We start from the raw sequence: 17905 nt of genomic DNA on the forward strand, positions 1-17905 counted from the left end.
TCATTATGGCCAAACAGTTCTATTTGTGTTTCATCAGACCAGAGGACATTTCTCCAAAAAGTACGATCTTTGTCCCCATGTGCAGTTGCAAACTGTAGTCTGGCTTTTTTATGGCGGTTTTGGAGCAGTGGCTTCTTCCTTCCTGAGCGGCCTTTCAGGTTATGTCGATATTGGACTAGTTTTATTGTGGATATAGATACTTTTGTACCTGTTTCCTCCAGCATCTTTACAAGGTCCATTGCTGTTGTTCTGGGATTGATTTGCACTTTTCTCACCAAAGCACATTAATCTCTAGGAGACAGAATGTGTCTCCTTCCTGAGCGGTATAACGGCTGCGTAGTCCCATGGTGTTTATAATAGCGTACTATTGTTTGTACAGAAGAACGTGGTACCTTCAGGCGTTTGGAAATTGCTCCCAAGGATGAACCAGGCTTGTGGAGGTCTACAAATTTTTTCTGAGGTCTTGGCTGATTTCTTTTGATTTTCCCATGATGTCAAGCAAAGAGGCACTGAGTTTGAAAGTAGGCCTTGAAATACATCCACAGGTACACCTCCAATTGACTCAAATGATGTCAATTAGCCTATCAGACGCTTCTAAAGCCATGACATCATCTTCTGGAATTTTCCAACCTGTTTAAAGGCACAGTCAACTTAATGTATGTAAACTTCTGGCTCACTGGAATTGCGATACAGTGAATTATAAGTTTTTAAAAATTACTTGTGTCATGCACAAAATAGATGTCCTGACCGACTTGCCAAAACTATAGTTTAACAAGAAATTTGTGGAGTGGTTGAAAAACGAGTTTTAATGACTCCAACCTAAGTGTATGTAAACTTCTGACTTCAACTGTAGCTACTGAGAAATTACTATAAAACTCATTAAATATTCATGTTAAAAGTCCTCTATGATCCACACAAAGCAGATGCTTTCAATTTATTTGTGCGAAGGAGAAAGCTCTTGCTTTGGCAGGGGTTTAAAAATAGACTTGCATTAATACTGTCTATGACAATATTAATCACGTGAAACCGCCAACGGAGCAGACTGGAGAGGATTTCAGCATTGCTCGCATTCAACAAACCGACTCCACCACATGTCCTCACGTCTTGAGGGACACCGTAGCAAACAAATGGCTGCCATAACTGAACACCTCAAACAGAATGAATGCTTTCTAAAGCAAAGGATGGGATAGATGGGACAAACTGGGCAGAAGTGATCTGTCACTGCATTAGATGGCACTACTGTACGTCATGTCTTTAAAGTGGATCAGGGTTTTTTATTTGGATAGTGTTGGCAGTTAAAAGGGTCTATGCTTTTCAAATGCTCTTATGTCACCATATCGTTTGGTAACATGACCTGGAAGAGGACTAAAATCAACCAAGAAATCATGAGGTCCACAACCAATTAAATACAATTCAGAGAATCTGTTGATGGTAATGACGCAAAAGCCCCAAAAAAGAACCACATTTGGGAGTGTAGCTAGCTACACGACCAGCGATAAAGAAATAATCAATAATCCAAATGTCAAGATTGGACTCAGTAGATCAGAAAATCCCCTGCTGCCTCCGAGTGTCTCCAGCTAGAAGGATGACTGGGGCTGTATTTATCATTGTCTTAGTGGCACCTTACTTATCGCCTACTTAACTTGGGTAGGAGTGATAATACAGCCATGATGTATCTGTGGTCAACAGCAAGGCTACTGATCCCTGAATACTCTCCATGCATTATTCAAGCCTTCTCTAATCAGTCTGGAAGGGATTGGAGAGGAGAAGTGCTTATGTTTTACTTTTCTGTAGAGACCAATAAGAGAGAAAAGAGAGTTCTTTCAATAGTTATTTGGCTGGCTTTAAACGTCAGGCACCTAAATCAGGTAAGTGGAAAATCGCTATTCCTTATGATACTACTGATGTACCTGAGGTAGAGTGGAACTACTGAAAATACCGACATTGTTTAACTTTTTGGATCTAAAATATATTGTTTGAAATTTTAACAAGAGGATATGACTGTACGCAACCCAAATAGATACGGCTGCTGTACATTATCAACAAACTGCACTGCTAGTGAGTTGCACATTCACTATAGAGGCTTAACCAGGAGACAGTAATGTGAGAGAAGTGTGTTATGGTTGAACCAGAAGACAGTAAGAGTGTGCAGTGTGGAGTGTGTTAATGAGGTAAGTAATTAAAGAAGGGGATATTGAGCCTGTTGACCCCTCTGGCCCTTCTGAGGACGGGACTATAGGAGAGCCGTGTGGGTGAGCAAGGGGCCAAATTACAATGAGAGGATTCATTAGTTGAGCTGGGTTACACAGAGGTTCCTAAAACAGTTAATGTTCCTCATATGCTGTAGGTACCCTGTACCCTCACTGTTCCTACTGAGACGTGTTGAAACGAGGTACCCTGTACCCTCACTGTTACTACTAAGACATGTTGAAACGAGGTACCCTGTACCCTCACTGTTCCTACTGAGACGTGTTGAAATGAGGTACCCTGTACCCTCACTGTTACTACTAAGACATGTTGAAACGAGGTACCCTGTACCCTCACTGTTACTACTGAGACATGTTGAAACGAGGTACCCTGTACACTCACTGTTACTACTGAGACATGTTGAAACGAGGTACCCTGTACCCTCACTGTTCCTACTGAGACATGTTGAAACGAGGTACCCTGTACCCTCACTGTCCCTACTGAGACATGTTGAAACGAGGTACCCTGTACCCTCACTGTTCCTATTGAGACATGTTGAAACGAGGGACCCTGTACCCTCACTGTTACTACTGAGACATGTTGAAATGAGGTACCCTGTACCCTCACTGTTCCCACTGAGACATGTTGAAATGAGGTACCCTGTACCCTCCCTGTTCCTACTGAGACATGTTGAAACAAGGTACCCTGTACCCTCACTGTTACTACTGAGACATGTTGAAACGAGGTACCCTGTACCCTCACTGTTCCTACTGAGACATGTTGAAACGAGGTACCCTGTACCCTCACTGTTACTACTGAGACGTGTTGAAATGAGGTTCCCTGTACCCTCACTGTTCCTACTGAGACGTGTTGAAGCGAGGTACCCTGTACCCTCACTGTTCCTACTGAGGCGTGTTGAAACGAGGTACCCTGTACCCTCACTGTTCCTACTGAGACATGTTGAAACGAGGTACCCTGTACCCTCACTGTTCCTACTGAGACATGTTGAAACAAGGTACCCTGTACCCTCACTGTTACTACTGAGACGTGTTGAAACAAGGTACCCTGTACCCTCACTGTTACTACTGAGACGTGTTGAAACAAGGTACCCTGTACCCTCACTGTTCCTACTGAGACATGTTGAAACGAGGTACCCTGTACCCTCACTGTTACTACTGAGACGTGTTGAAGCGAGGTACCCTGTACCCTCACTGTTCCCACTGAGACATGTTGAAACAAAGTACCCTGTACCCTCACTGTTACTACTGAGACGTGTTGAAACAAGGTACCCTGTACCCTCACTGTTATTACTGAGACGTGTTGAAGCGAGGTACCCTGTACCCTCACTGTTCCTACTGAGGCGTGTTGAAACGAGGTACCCTGTACCCTCACTGTTCCTACTGAGACATGTTGAAACGAGGTACCCTGTACCCTCACTGTTCCTACTGAGACATGTTGAAACGAGGTACCCTGTACCCTCAGTGTTCCTACTGAGACATGTTGAAACAAGGTACCCTGTACCCTCACGGTTACTACTGAGACGTGTTGAAACAAGGTACCCTGTACCCTCACTGTTACTACTGAGACGTGTTGAAACAAGGTACCCTGTACCCTCACTGTTCCTACTGAGACGTGTTGAAACGAGGTACCCTGTACCCTCACTGTTACTACTGAGACGTGTTGAAGCGAGGTACCCTGTACCCTCACTGTTACTACTGAGACATGTTGAAACAAAGTACCCTGTACCCTCACTGTTACTACTGAGACGTGTTGAAACAAGGTACCCTGTACCCTCACTGTTACTACTGAGACGTGTTGAAGCGAGGTACCCTGTACCCTCACTGTTCCTACTGAGACATGTTGAAACGAGGTACCCTGTACCCTCACTGTTCCTACTGAGACGTGTTGAAACGAGGTACCCTGTACTCTGTGCCTTCAATGCTCCTACTGAGACGTGTTGAAACGAGGTACCCTGTACCCTCACTGTTCCTACTGAGACGTGTTGAAATTAGGTACCCTGTACCCTCACTGTTACTACTGAGACGTGTTGAAATTAGGTACCCTGTACCCTCCCTGCTCCTACTGAGACGTGTTGAAACGAGGTACCCTGTACCCTCACTGTTCCTACTGAGACGTGTTGAAATTAGGTACCCTGTACCCTCACTGTTCCTACTGAGACGTGTTGAAATTAGGTACCCTGTACCCTCCCTGCTCCTACTGAGACGTGTTGAAACGAGGTACCCTGTACTCACACTGTTCCTGCTGAGACGTGTTGAAATGAAAGATCTAACTTTGTTTTTGGATACAGACCGGAAGAGAAAGGCCAAAGAACTGATTGATTCACTGACTGTTCATCTCACCTGGAAGGCTTTGTCTCTGTCCTCTGTCAGGATGGGGATCAACTGTTGGAGTGCATAATAATAATAATGACACTGAATGAGACGTGTTGAAATGATAATGACACTGGTTTGACCGTGATCTTGCAGAGTTACTCTACCTCAAGAATTGCATTTGGCGAAAGGCTCAGCAGACGCATACTCAGGCTGACTGGCTCTCGTTCAGGCAAATGAGAAATAAGTCCACTCAGGCTATCCGGAATGCCAAAGTTAGTTACTTTAAGAAGCAGTTCTCTCTCTTTGGGTCTAACCCCAAGAAGTTCTGGAAAACGATTAAAGACCTGGAGAATAAACGCTCCTCCTCACATCTGCCCATGTCCCTTAAAGTTGATGATGTGGTTGTTACTGACAAGAAGCACATGGCTGAGCTCCTTAATCATCACTTCATTAAGTCAGGATTCCTATTTGACTGAGCCATGCCTCCTTGCCCGTCCAACATTTCCTCATCTCCCACCCCTTCTAATGCGACTATCCCCAATGCTTCTCCCTCTTTTTCCCCTGTCCCGCTCCAAAGTTTCTCCCTCGGGCAGTCACTGAGTTCGAGGTGCTAGAGGAGCTCCTGAAACTTGAACCCAAAAAAACATCTGGGTCAGATGGTTTAGACCCTTTCTTCTTTAAGGTTGCTGCCCCTATCATCGCCAAGCCTATCTCCAAACTTTTTAACCTGTCTCTCCTTTCTGGGGAGGTTCCCATTGTTTGGAAGGTAGCCACGGTTTGTCCTTTATTTAAAGGGGGAGATCAAGCTGATCCTAACTGTTATAGGCCTATTTCTATTTTGCCCTGTCAAAAGTGTTGGAAAAACGTGTCAATAATCAACTGACTGGCTTTCTTGATGTCGATAGTATTCTCTCTGGTATGCAATCTGGTTTTTGCTCAGGTTATGGATGTGTCACTGCAACCTTAAAGGTCCTCAATGATGTCACCATTGCCCTTGACTCTAAGCAATGTTGTGCTGCTATTTTTATTGACTTGCCCAAAGCTTTTGATACGGTAGACCATTCCATTCTTGTGGGCCGGCTAAGGAATATTGGTGTCTCTGAGGGGTCTTTGGCCTGGTTTGCTAACTACCTCTTTCAAAGAGTGCAGTGTATAAAGTCAGAAAATCTGCTGTCTCAGCCACTGCCTGTCACCAAGGAAGTACCCCAAGGCTCAATCCTAGGCCCCACGCTCTTCTCAATTTACATCAACAACATAGCTCAGGCAGTAGGAAGCTCCCTCATCCATTTATATGCAGATGATACAATCTTATACTCAGCTGGCCCCTCCCTGGATTTTGTGTTAAATGCTCTAAAACAAAGTTTTCTTAGTGTCCAACAAGCTTCCTCTACTCTTAACCTTGTTCTGAACACCTCCAAACAAAGGTTGTGTGATTTGGTAAGAAGAATTCCCCTCTCCCCACAGGTGTGATTACTACCTCTCAGGGTTTAGAGCTTGAGGTAGTCACATCATACAAGTACTTGGGAGTATGGCTAGACGGTACTCTGTCCTTCTCTCAGCACATATCAAAGCTGCAGGCTAAAGTTAAATCGAGTTTCCTTTATCGTAATCGCTCCTCTTTCACTCCAGCTGCCAAACTAACCCTGATTCAGATGACCATCCTACCCATGCTAGATTACGGAGACATAATTTATAGATCAGCAGGTAAGGGACTCTCGAGCGGCTAGATGTTCTTCACCATTCGGCCATCAGATTTGCCACCAATGCTCCTTATAGGACACATCACTGCACTCTATACTCCTCTGTAAACTGGTCATCTCTGTATACCCGTCGCAAGACCCACTGGTTGATGCTTATTTATAAAACCCTCTTAGGCCTCACTCCCCCCTATCTGAGATATCTACTGCAGCCCATCCTCCACATACAACACCCGTTCTGCCAGTCACATTCTGTTAAAGGTCCCCAAAGCACACACATCCCTGGGTCGCTTGTCTTTTCAGTTCGCTGCAGCTAGCGACTGGAACGAGCTGCAGCAAACACTCAAACTGGACAGTTTTATCTCAATCTCATTCGAAGAATCAATCATGGACACTCTTACTGACAGTTGTGGCTGCTTTGAGTGATGTATTGCTGTCTCTACCTTCTTCCCTTTGTGCTGTTGTATGTGCCCAATAATGTTTGTACCATGTTGTTGTCATGTTGTGTGGCTACCATGCTGTGTTGTCATGTGTTGCTACCTTGCTTTGTTGTTGTCTTAGGTCTCTCTCTATGTAGTGTTGTGTTGTCTCTCTTGTCATGATGTGTTTTGTCCTATATTTATATGTTATTTATTTTTTGATCCCAGCCCCCTTCCCCGCAGGAGGTCTTTTGCCTTTTGGTAGGCCGTCATTGAAAATAAGAATCTATTCTTAACTGACTTGCCTAGTTAAATAAAGGTTTAATTAAACAATAAAATAATACTAGAACGAATACAAGAGACTGAATTCTGTTCCTGAAGTGACAACAGAGTGCATTGTGGGATTTAGAAGGCCTAATTGACCCAGTTCAGTTTATTCTAATGGGTCATTTTTACCAAGCCAGTTCTATGGTCAAGGCGGGTATGGACGGTTTTCTAATACAAGTACGTTCTTAACAGTAGAATCACTTATTTTGTTACATTCGGATTTGAATGAAAAAGAGACGCATTTACAGTTAGAAACAGACTGGGACAAAGATGAAGGGATAATTCAGAAAAATACTGGATTTATTTTAAAGACAAATCAGGCATGATGGGGATGCTGTAGAAAGTGCATCCATGAATGTGCTTTAATTGATGTGAAGGCTGGAAGGGAAAGTCATGGAGATCTAGCTATCTCTGCTCACAGTGTCGTACTGTGTGTACACAGTATTCTTCCGTCAGCAGACACAGTGGTGACCCTACCCATTAAGGAATGCTACCTCACTTCCCTATCCATTAAGGTGCAAACAGTGATGCCCAGCTAATCGACTGTTTAAATTTAGACATTCTAATCTCCTCACTGATGTGGTAATACATTGGTAATCCTTGTGGATATCCAAGCCATGTCAAACAAGACATGTCCACAAAGCAGCTGGGTAGGTACATCACTCTGCTTGAGGCCCATGCTAATTCATGGTGATACCGGACATAACGTTACAGTTTTTACTGTATACAAATTAGAGGATCTATATTGGTAGTTTGCACAACAATATGAGCTCTTCACAATGAACCGAGAAATGACGACCCTGAGAATCACAACAGCACAATGATTGGTTGCTTTTACCTTGAAACCAGGTAATTAGGAATTAATTTTCAGTCCCTGCTGAATACATTAGTGAAACCAGTCTGTGAATAACAATGTCTTGTCTGAATTCTTCTATTCTTCAGTTACCAACAAAATACATTAGCACCTCTGTGCTGACAATATGTAGAAATAAATACATACTGTATATGTTTTCTCTCCCCAAACTGTGATGTTTTTGCTTTCTATACGCAGACGTCAATAGAAAATGGGCAGAGTTCGAGTGAATGACCAAAATATCTAAATCAATTGGTCCAATTTTGTATTAACACAACAATACCCAAGGCTATATCTCGATGGTTAGGGCTGTGATATTTCCACAGACAATGGAGTGCATGTGTCATCCTCCCTCTCTACACACAGCATCGTGATGAGCCTGCTGTGCCACTCCCAGGGTGTTGTCGTGGAGACGGCAGAGAGCAAGCGCAGAGCGAGCAGAGCGCTGGGTTTCCAGATGGAGCAGCTGTCGGGTTTCTCCTGTGGAGTGGATCTGTTGCTGCTAGAGCTTGGAACTTTACACAGTCAACATGTCTTCTTCCTTTCCTAAAATGTCTCTTTTCCCTTCTCCCCTGTAACCCTGGCTCAGACAAATCTAACGGTGTCACTCCATCACGCCCCCCCCCCACACACACACACACACACGGGGAGGCGAGCTCAACCCTCCCTCTCACCCCCATCTCCATAGATCATGAGGCCTATGTGTTCACATCTGCAGAAGCAGCTCCATGGGGTCCCTCTCTGCAAACACGACACGCTCGTCGTCTCCAGGAGAGCGTGGCCCAAAACTGACACTCACACCCTGCGCCTCATTAATCTTCATACTATAAAAGAGTCAAGAGTTTCTCCTCATATTGTCTGTGTACAAGGTATCTCTGTGCCATTTTCCTCTTCCTAAGAACCGAATTCTGATAGGTAGAGGCCACGATAAGAACCTAGGGGTGCATCAAATATTCAAATTTGTTTTATTATTGTTACTTGCACGTATTTCATAGCACCTATTTTCATATGAACAGAATCCACCACCTTGAAGGATGAAGGCATGTTGCCACACTAAAAAGACTAGTGCATGGTGGGAATATAGATGAAAGGCAAATGCGTCCGGTATTTGACCTTTAAATGCCTTATGGTATTTACGGAATTAACGTCTTAAGCAGCTTGTGTAATCTTCTGTCTTTTATTGCCAATACCTGCATGACCCTGCATACGGCGGGAAAGCGCAGTGTATGTCTGCATTCTCTATGTCCGCAATTGTGTGGGAGCCAATGTATGAATTTATACATGCACACGTTTGATATATCAAGCCTTTCTCTTGTCAATAGCTTGATATCAAACACACAGTCATAATAACGAGCATGTATATTTGTGTTATCTCCTTGCAGTGAGATGTACCCTTGTTCCAAGGATATGAAGATATGAAGGACACTGAAAAGGTAGATGGGTATAATGGAGTTGGTGCCCCAATTCTGTCAGCTTGATCTCTCTGTGAGTCTTATCTCTCGTGTCTCTGTCTCTATGTAGTGCTCTGTCACCTGGCTTGGTTGTGTGAATCAATCAGTTCTTTATACACCTGGTTTAGGATGGCCCCTGCCCTTCTAGCTTCATTGACGTTCCTGATGCATCACAGAGGAAGAGAGAGGGTTCTCATCCAGTCCTGTTCCTTAATATGAAACTGACATACGACAAAAAAAATGAAATAAATTGGGATAATACTGATTGTCACTCAACAAGCCCTACACACCAGGTAATGTCAGTAAAACCTAACCCTAATAGGGTATCTATGTCCATCATCAGTAAAATCTTAAATTCCTGATATTTACAACTGTCTACTATTAAGACATCTCATTTACAGGACAGTGTTCACTGACACAGCCAAACAAACCACTGATGTAATGCACAGATGCACTAACAAAGAATTTCTATGACAGGGTTCCCCAACTGGCGGCCCGCGGGCATGGTTTTATTTGCCCCCCCAAGTTTTCTGATATTTATAAATATTTGTTTTCTTTGTTGGACATAAAAGATTGTACCAGGAAATCAGCTCCAAGTGATTTTAATTTTGGACATCTGTTCCCAAGTATTCCCACGCATAATAGAGAGACACGTGTGATCATATACAAATGTAAGCAAGGTTTGAAATTATTATGTTTCAGTTAAATATTATATCTGTTTGGGCTTCTTCCAGTCAATTTGCAGTTTACAAATTATTAGTAATTATGTTCCGGCCCCACGACCATCCGCTCAAGAAACACTTGTTGATGATCCCTGGTCTATGACATGATGTGGGCTGTAGCTGTCAGGTCTGTGATGTAAGGTTGTGAGATAATAAGACCCAGTCAAAATTAAGTTTTCACATTTACATTCTCACACCCTGGGTCAGGTATGTGTTACCACAGGAACAATTCAATGCCCCTGAAGCTGATCAACTGATTGTTCCCAAATGATGGGAAAATTTCCAATGGTGACACACACCACTCTGTGGCTTGCGAACCCCACGGACCACGCAGTCTGAAGGCAAATCACCATTAGTCCCAGACAGGCAGCATGAGCTGAATTTATATCGTCAGCTAAGGGTCAAGAGCTGTGACCTGACTCCTATCCGGGTGGCAGACCCAAACGTCTCCAGCAGGCAAAATGACAAAGATTAACTGTCGCTCTGAGCTCAACGTCTCATAATGAATGCTACCTCACTTCCCTGGGTGCCTCCGCTGGCAGGGGGATTGACACACAAATTGATAGATTTGCCATTTAGGGGTCAGCCATTTGACGATGGGACAAGACAGCCCAGCCACTGCTTCACACATAGCTACTGTAAGTCAGCTCTAAATCCACATTGATCTGTTGTTACCATTATATTATAATGTGCTCCTCTGAAAAAAAGAATAGTACATCTTAGGGAATCAATTATATTACATTCCTCATATGTAAGAAATACATTTTTATCTTTTTCTGGAACCAAGTGAATATGTGGAGTAAAGTGATGAAGAGACTAGCAATGGCTTTTCATGGGAATCAACCATATGGAACGAAACCCTCACATACAAGAACCTCAGTCAGAGGAGATAGTGAGAGATAAATACAACCTATATTTCTGTTTATTTATTTTCCATTTTGTACTTTAACCATTTGCACATCGTTACAACACCGTATATATAATACATAATATGACATTTGTCATTTCTTTATTCTTCTGGAACTTCTGTGAGTGTAATGTTTACTGTTCATTTCTTAATTTTTTCACTTGCTTTGGCAATGTTAACATATGTTTCCCATGCCAATAAAGACGCTTGAATTGAATTGAATACTGATAGAGAAGATAACCTACAGTATACTCCTTTGAGGAGGGGAAGAGATTTCCCCAAAAAAATTGTATGGGCGGCTGAATGCTGCAGGGATTGGGAAAAATACTTAAGAACCTCCCCACAAGCACGCACAAACACACACGCACGCACGTAAGCAAGCACATACGCACGCACGCACGCACGCACGCACGCACGCACGCACGCACACACACACACACACACACACACACACACACACACACACACACACACACACACTATTTAGAGCTGAAGGAGAATGTGTTGGTCGTGGGCTGAAGAAAACATGCTGAGTGGTTGGAGCCAGTCACAGTACTGTACAGTACACCACAGCCTTTGAATGGATGGGCTGAGGGAGGCTTTGAAAGGAAAAGGCTCCCTCCTCCCACCTCTGAGTGGGCTCTACAAATCCCTCCATTGAAGTGAGCTTATTTTGAAACGGTACTCTCTACCGTTCCTTATGGATCCTCCACAATCCTCTTTGCACATAAAACGTCCACAATGAAGTTCTCAAAAAATAAGTTCAGTCATTAAATATAGTATTTTGACTCATAATCAATAGACTGAGACAATATTTATATTCAGGGCTTAAAGGAGAACCTGCAGATAAACGTAAAAATATAGCCACAAATATCAAAAACACAATGTGGGTGTATTGAATATGCCACTATGACATAACTGCTGTCTGTCAGTAACTGCCTGGGAACATAGAACCAGACGTTCTTATACATGTCTATAAGTCCCTTAGCCTCAGCTCCTCTCATTGAATCCCCATGAAATACTAGCATTACAATTTTCTGTGGCATAGAGGCTGACAAAATGCCTCACAGACAGGCAGACACTTATCCACATATCACAAAGTTGTATTAAGGGGGATATGCTTTTCTATTCTGACTCATACCATCATCAGAGAAAATGTCAAATTGGTAGAAAACTACTCCATTTGTCTTCATGTAATTTAATGGTCTATATTCTCATATGGACTCACTTCGTCTAATTCGGTAAAAACCCCACTTGTAAAAAAAATGCCTTTGATTCATTACCGAGGATGTGTTTTTAGACAGCTGTTTGAAAGCTTTCCAGTGTACCCTGGAAGTGGTGTTAAAAGGGACAGGATATATACGCCTTTAAAACAACCACTCAGACACCACAGGCAAACGGCCCTATTCAAGCTCAAGGATGTCAGGCAGCCAGCGAAATACGTCCTGATAACAATGTCAATGGCAGATAGGATACAGAGTCGGAAATGAGGATTAAAATGGTTAGTAGCAGCCTCAGAGATGACATTAATGGCTTCTGGTGAAAAGCCCCTCAATCTCATCAGCCCAGAGTGAATATCCTTTGAAAACTGAGGCATTGTGGGAGGACAGGAGGCAGGAAGGAGTCCATATTGCTGGGGCTGGGATGGAGGAAGGGGAAGTACCCCCCTGTGTGTACTGTATGTGTGTGGGGAAAATAATTGATGTAAAACATGTGCTTGCTAATTGTGCAGTTGCACCTGAGTGAATTCATGGCAGACACCCCATACAATGTCTCTGTACCTCCTCCTTTTCAGAGAGAACGGACGAGAGGGGGATGGGGAGAGAGAGAAAGAAAGAAAGAAAGAAACTGAGAGACAAAGAGAGAGAGAGAAGAAGAGGGAGACTGGGTATGGAGTGTTTAGAAGTGATGGAAACAGAAGGAGAGAGGATGGAGAGAGGAGAGAGAAGAAGAGGGAGACGGGGTATGGAGTGTTTAGACGTGATGGAAACAGAGGGAGAGAGGAGAGAGAAGGAGAGAGAAGAAGAGAGAGATGGGGTATGGAGTGTTTAGACGTGATGGAAACAGAGGGAGAGAGGATGGAGAGAGAAGGAGAGAGAAGAAGAGAGAGACGGGGTATGGAGTGTTTAGACGTGATGGAAACAGAGGGAGAGAGGAGAGAGGAGAGAGAAGGAGAGAGAAGAAGAGAGAGACGGGGTATGGAGTGTTTAGACGTGATGGAAACAGAGGGAGAGAGGAGAGAGGAGAGAGAAGGAGAGAGAAGAAGAGAGAGACGGGGTATGGAGTGTTTAGACGTGATGGAAACAGAGGGAGAGAGGATGGAGAGAGAAGGAGAGAGAAGAAGAGGGAGACGGGGTACGGAGTGTTTAGACGTGATGGAAACAGAGGGAGAGAAGATGGAGAGAGAAGGAGAGAGAAGAAGAGAGAGATGGGGTATGGAGTGTTTAGACGTGATGGAAACAGAGGGAGAGAGGAGAGAGGAGAGAGAAGGAGAGAGAAGAAGAGAGAGGCGGGGTACGGAGTGTTTAGACGTGATGGAAACAGAGGGAGAGAGGAGAGAGGAGAGAGAAGGAGAGAGAAGAGGAGAGAGAAGGAGAGAGTAGAAGAGAGAGGCGGGGTACGGAGTGTTTAGACGTGATGGAAACAGAGGGAGAGAGGATGGAGAGAGAAGGAGAGAGAAGAAGAGAGAGATGGGGTATGGAGTGTTTAGAAATGATGGAAACAGAGGGAAAGAGGATGGAGAGAGCAAGAGGAGAGGATGGCTCCAAATCCGACACGGGCAATATCTAATTTCCACTCTTAACTATGGAGTCGTGCCTTATGGGGTGATGAGATTCATTTGATGTTCGGCCGCTGTTAGCCACGAGCCAGAGTGCTGGAACAACGACAGCAGCAGCAGCAGCAGCAGCTTCACTCTGCCTCAGTCACTCCAGTCAGAAACAGCCAGAGACCCACTCTGTGTCCTGTTAGCTTCACATGTAGTTCACACTCTGGGGCTCACAGTTAACACAGTACCTGATCAGAAACTGATCACTGCTACATCCCTGATGAGTTAACCTCCAGGGGGTATGACCATGTTATTCATCCCAATCAACCAATTAGAATGAGAGCAAGGTACAACAGAAGTCAATGCATGTCTGTACTGTCTTAAAACACCTCACACAACATCACTCTGCCGAACACTCACAAAATACCTTAACTACGGCATACCATCATTCAGCAAACAAGCTCGCTGCAAATCACACTACAAACATCTATTACTGTACCAAGCTAAGACATCCCAGCTCAACTCATTACAGTACAATCAATCACCAGCTCACTGTCACGCCCTGAACATAGTAAGCTGTTTTTCTCTGTGTTGGTTGTGGCGTGATGGTGACTTGGGTGGGTTATCTAGGTGTATTTGTATGTGTATGGTGGCCTGATATGGTTCCCAATCAGAGGCAGCTGTTTATCGTTATCTCTGATTGGGGATCATATTTAGGCAGCCATTTCCCTTTTGTGTTTGTGGGATCTTGTCTATGTTTAGTTGCCTGTCAGCACTAGTTGTATAGCTTCACGTTTCGTTCGTTGATTTTGTTGTTTTGTTCAGTGTTTCATTCATTAAAAGAGAATGTACGTATACCACGCTGTGCCTTGGTCTCACTCATACGACGATCGTGACACTCACACACTTTGTTGTACACAGGGTTGTCTTATTGGACTATACTATCACTCCACACTGTTTGGGCTCCATCCATTCAGGCCACTACACACCTGTCTGTCCTGTGTGTTCTCTGTGTGTGTTCTCTGTGTGTGTTCTCTGTGTGTGTTCTCTGTGTGTGTTCTCTGTGTGTGTTCTCTGTGTGTGTTCTCTGTGTTCTCTGTGTGTTCTCTCTCTCTGGCCTCTAGAACAACAACATGAACTAGTCATGACTCTTACACTGGGGCAGGGCGGAGAATGGCTAAACGTATCCATTTCATACCATATGACTGCTACTTATGGATCGATACTCCCCACTCCTCCAGAGAGAAGCCCTGGCTCCAGTCTGAAATAAAATTGTAAACACCACAGCCCCAAATGTTGCTCTCTATGACTAATTCATTCTCTGTGCCTCTCTCTCGCTGCCTCTGAGACCATAAGTGGCTTTTTTTGTGAGGGCCAAGAACATTGGATTTTTATCCAATTAGAGACATAAAGTAACTCCACCCACCACACACACACACACCCTACAGATTCAAAAAATGGCTTGTAGATGTTAATAGCTAAAACGATCAAATATGTCTCTGTACATTTTACTAGCTGGCTGACAGCTGCTTCACAGGGACAGGTCTTTCCCAAGCAATTGTATTATATTTAAGTTTATAATTTCAAAGAAACAAAAGGGACATGAGGTCAGTTGCTTGGAAAAGAGAGGTTGGACCAATTAACTGCATGACAATCCCTTTGTTAAAGTCCTGGCTAATTCCCATAGTAGATTGATTTACTAGATTCCACAGGTTCCTGACAATTCTCCAAATCACAGCTCTCTCTCTCTCCCCCCACATGAATAAATACTACAATTTACTATAGAATACTACAATACTATACACTGTAGTAGTCACGTGTATTACTTTCTATATAATGTTGTAGAATACTGTAGAATACTATAGTAAACACTATAGTATTATCCGTGGGGAAAAACACTGTAGTAAATACTACAGTAATGTCCGCAAAAACACTACAGTCTGCAAAAACACTTTTTTTACTATAGTAAATGCTACAGTATTTCATTTGAATATACCCTTCCCATTCCCCTCCCCATATCCCAATTTGTACCACCCATAAGTGAGAAACCTACATGCCAAATATAGATTATATTGTGTTCCACACTGGTTATAGAAAAGAGAAGAAGCGCTGAACTACCTACAGGTTATGGAAATGTTGTCCTTTTAGTATTTCTCCAGTAGGTTTACTCAAGGAAAAAGCCTCCACCTCTAAGTCAAAGGTAATACAATACTATAGTAAATACTACAGTAATGTCTGCAAAAACACTACAGTAAATATTACATCTCTCTCTCTCTCGCTCTGCCTGGCCATTGTGCATTAGGACCGCAACTTTGATTGGGCAGCAATATGACTTTTAGATGTCACAATCTGCAATCCTAATTCCAAGATGGAATTTGCTGAGAGCTGAGAGTCGACGCAGCAGTTTCGTTTAATAAAACTGAGAATCTCATCACTTGTCTGTATCGTCAAAGAGTAATGCCTATTATCCTCTGTCTATTGGCATATTTTCTTTCATTTATTATCAGATAGGTTTATCATCCTCCATTTGTAATCTGGCTCATCATAGGGCAGGGTGGTTTCAATAGATATGTGTGTGTTTTAAAAAGAGGGGAATGATGGATCCCTCTGCTTTGACTTAGCCTTTGTTGGATTCACTGGCTGGTTATTTCTGAGTATCTGGCAGGGCCGGTGCTGCCTCTCCTCTTTCTCTCCTCTCTCTCTCCTCTCTCTCCTCTCTCTTTCCTCTCTCTCTCTCCATCACGGCATGCCAGTTAGGAGATAAGCATCAGGCGGCCCACTCCAATGACACCGCCACTTCCTCCCAGAGTCAGCAGATTACATTTTAGAAGTTGACAGCCTGTTATCACTCTGGATGGCAGGAGGGCTTAATCTTTGGTCCTTCCAGGAGGGAAGAAAGGCTGAGGAGGAGTCGGAGGAGTAGGATGAGCTCGGAGGCTCAGGCCAGGGGGACTACTCCACTCCTTGTGGTCTGAGGAGTGACAGACATCTCCTGCGCCACATGGGGTGCTAAATCTCTGGAACACTTTTATTCTACTCACAGAAACCCTTGCCTTCCCTTCGGCAAATCAGACCTCGACTCTAGCCTCCTGCTTCCTGTTTACAAACAAAAGCTCAAACAGGAAGTACCAGTGACACGCTACAAGACTTTCATTCCCACAGTGACCATACACACGTATCCAAACCAAAAACCATGGATTACAGGCTGGGCTAAAGGCTAGAGCTACCACTTTACAAGGAACAGGACACAGACATGGATGCATACAAGAAATCCCACTACGAACCTCCGACTAACCATCAAACATGAAAAAGGACAATATAGGAGGAAGATGGAATCCTATTACACCGGCTCTGATGCTCGTCGGATGTGGCAGGGCTTGTAGACAATAATGGATTACAAAGGGAAATCCAGCTGTGATTTTCCCAGTGACGCAAAATTCCCAAATGAGCTAAATGCCTTTTATGCTCGCTTCAAGGAAAACAACATTGAGTCATTCATGAGAGCCCCAGCTGTTACGGACGACTGTGTGATCATGCTTTCCGTGGGTGATGTGATACGATTTTTTTAAAGGTTACCACTCGCAAGGCCGCCAGGCCAGACGGAATAACAGGGCACATTCTCAGAGCATGTATAGACCAGCTGGCAAGTGTCTTCACAGACATTTTAAATCTTACCTACTCCCAGTCTGTAATCCCAACATGTTTCAAGGTGAGCATCATTGTCCCTGTTCCCAAGAACTCCAAGGTAACCTGCCTAAATGACTATTGTCCCGTAGCACTCACATCTGTACCCACAGAAACGCATATAAGGCCCTACCCTGCCTTCCCTTCGGCAAATCAGACCACGACTCTAGCCTCCTGCTTCCTGTCTCGAACAGGAAGTACCAGTGACACGCTCAGTACAGAAGTGGTACGATGAAGCAGATGCGAGGTTACAAGGCTGTTTTGCTAGTACAGACTAGGATATGTTCCGGGATTCATCAGATACCATTGAGGACTTTACCACATTAGTCACCGACTTCATCAATAAGTGCATCGACGACGTCATACCCACAGTGACCATAAAAACGTATCCAAACCAAAAGTCATGCATGAGAGCGCCTGCTGTTACAAAACTGTGTGATCTTGCTTTCCGTGGCTGATGTGAGTAACAAGGGTCAGGTTTAACAGGTAGGCCTACATTATATTCAAAGTCCTTGATCCGTGGTTGGCTGAGTGCCAGTGGAACTTTTTTTCTGGGAC

General features: G+C 43.8%; 1 protein-coding gene across 2 annotated transcripts in view; it reads right to left on the reverse strand.

Annotated features, from left to right (window-relative positions):
- Window positions 1-17905, reverse strand: part of LOC129834678 (carbohydrate sulfotransferase 8-like) — a 223781-nt gene that overhangs the window by 130968 nt on the left and 74908 nt on the right. The window lies entirely within an intron of this gene.

The sequence above is a fragment of the Salvelinus fontinalis genome, chromosome 35 (assembly GCF_029448725.1).
Source record: "Salvelinus fontinalis isolate EN_2023a chromosome 35, ASM2944872v1, whole genome shotgun sequence".
Classification (NCBI taxonomy): Eukaryota; Metazoa; Chordata; class Actinopteri; order Salmoniformes; family Salmonidae; genus Salvelinus; species Salvelinus fontinalis.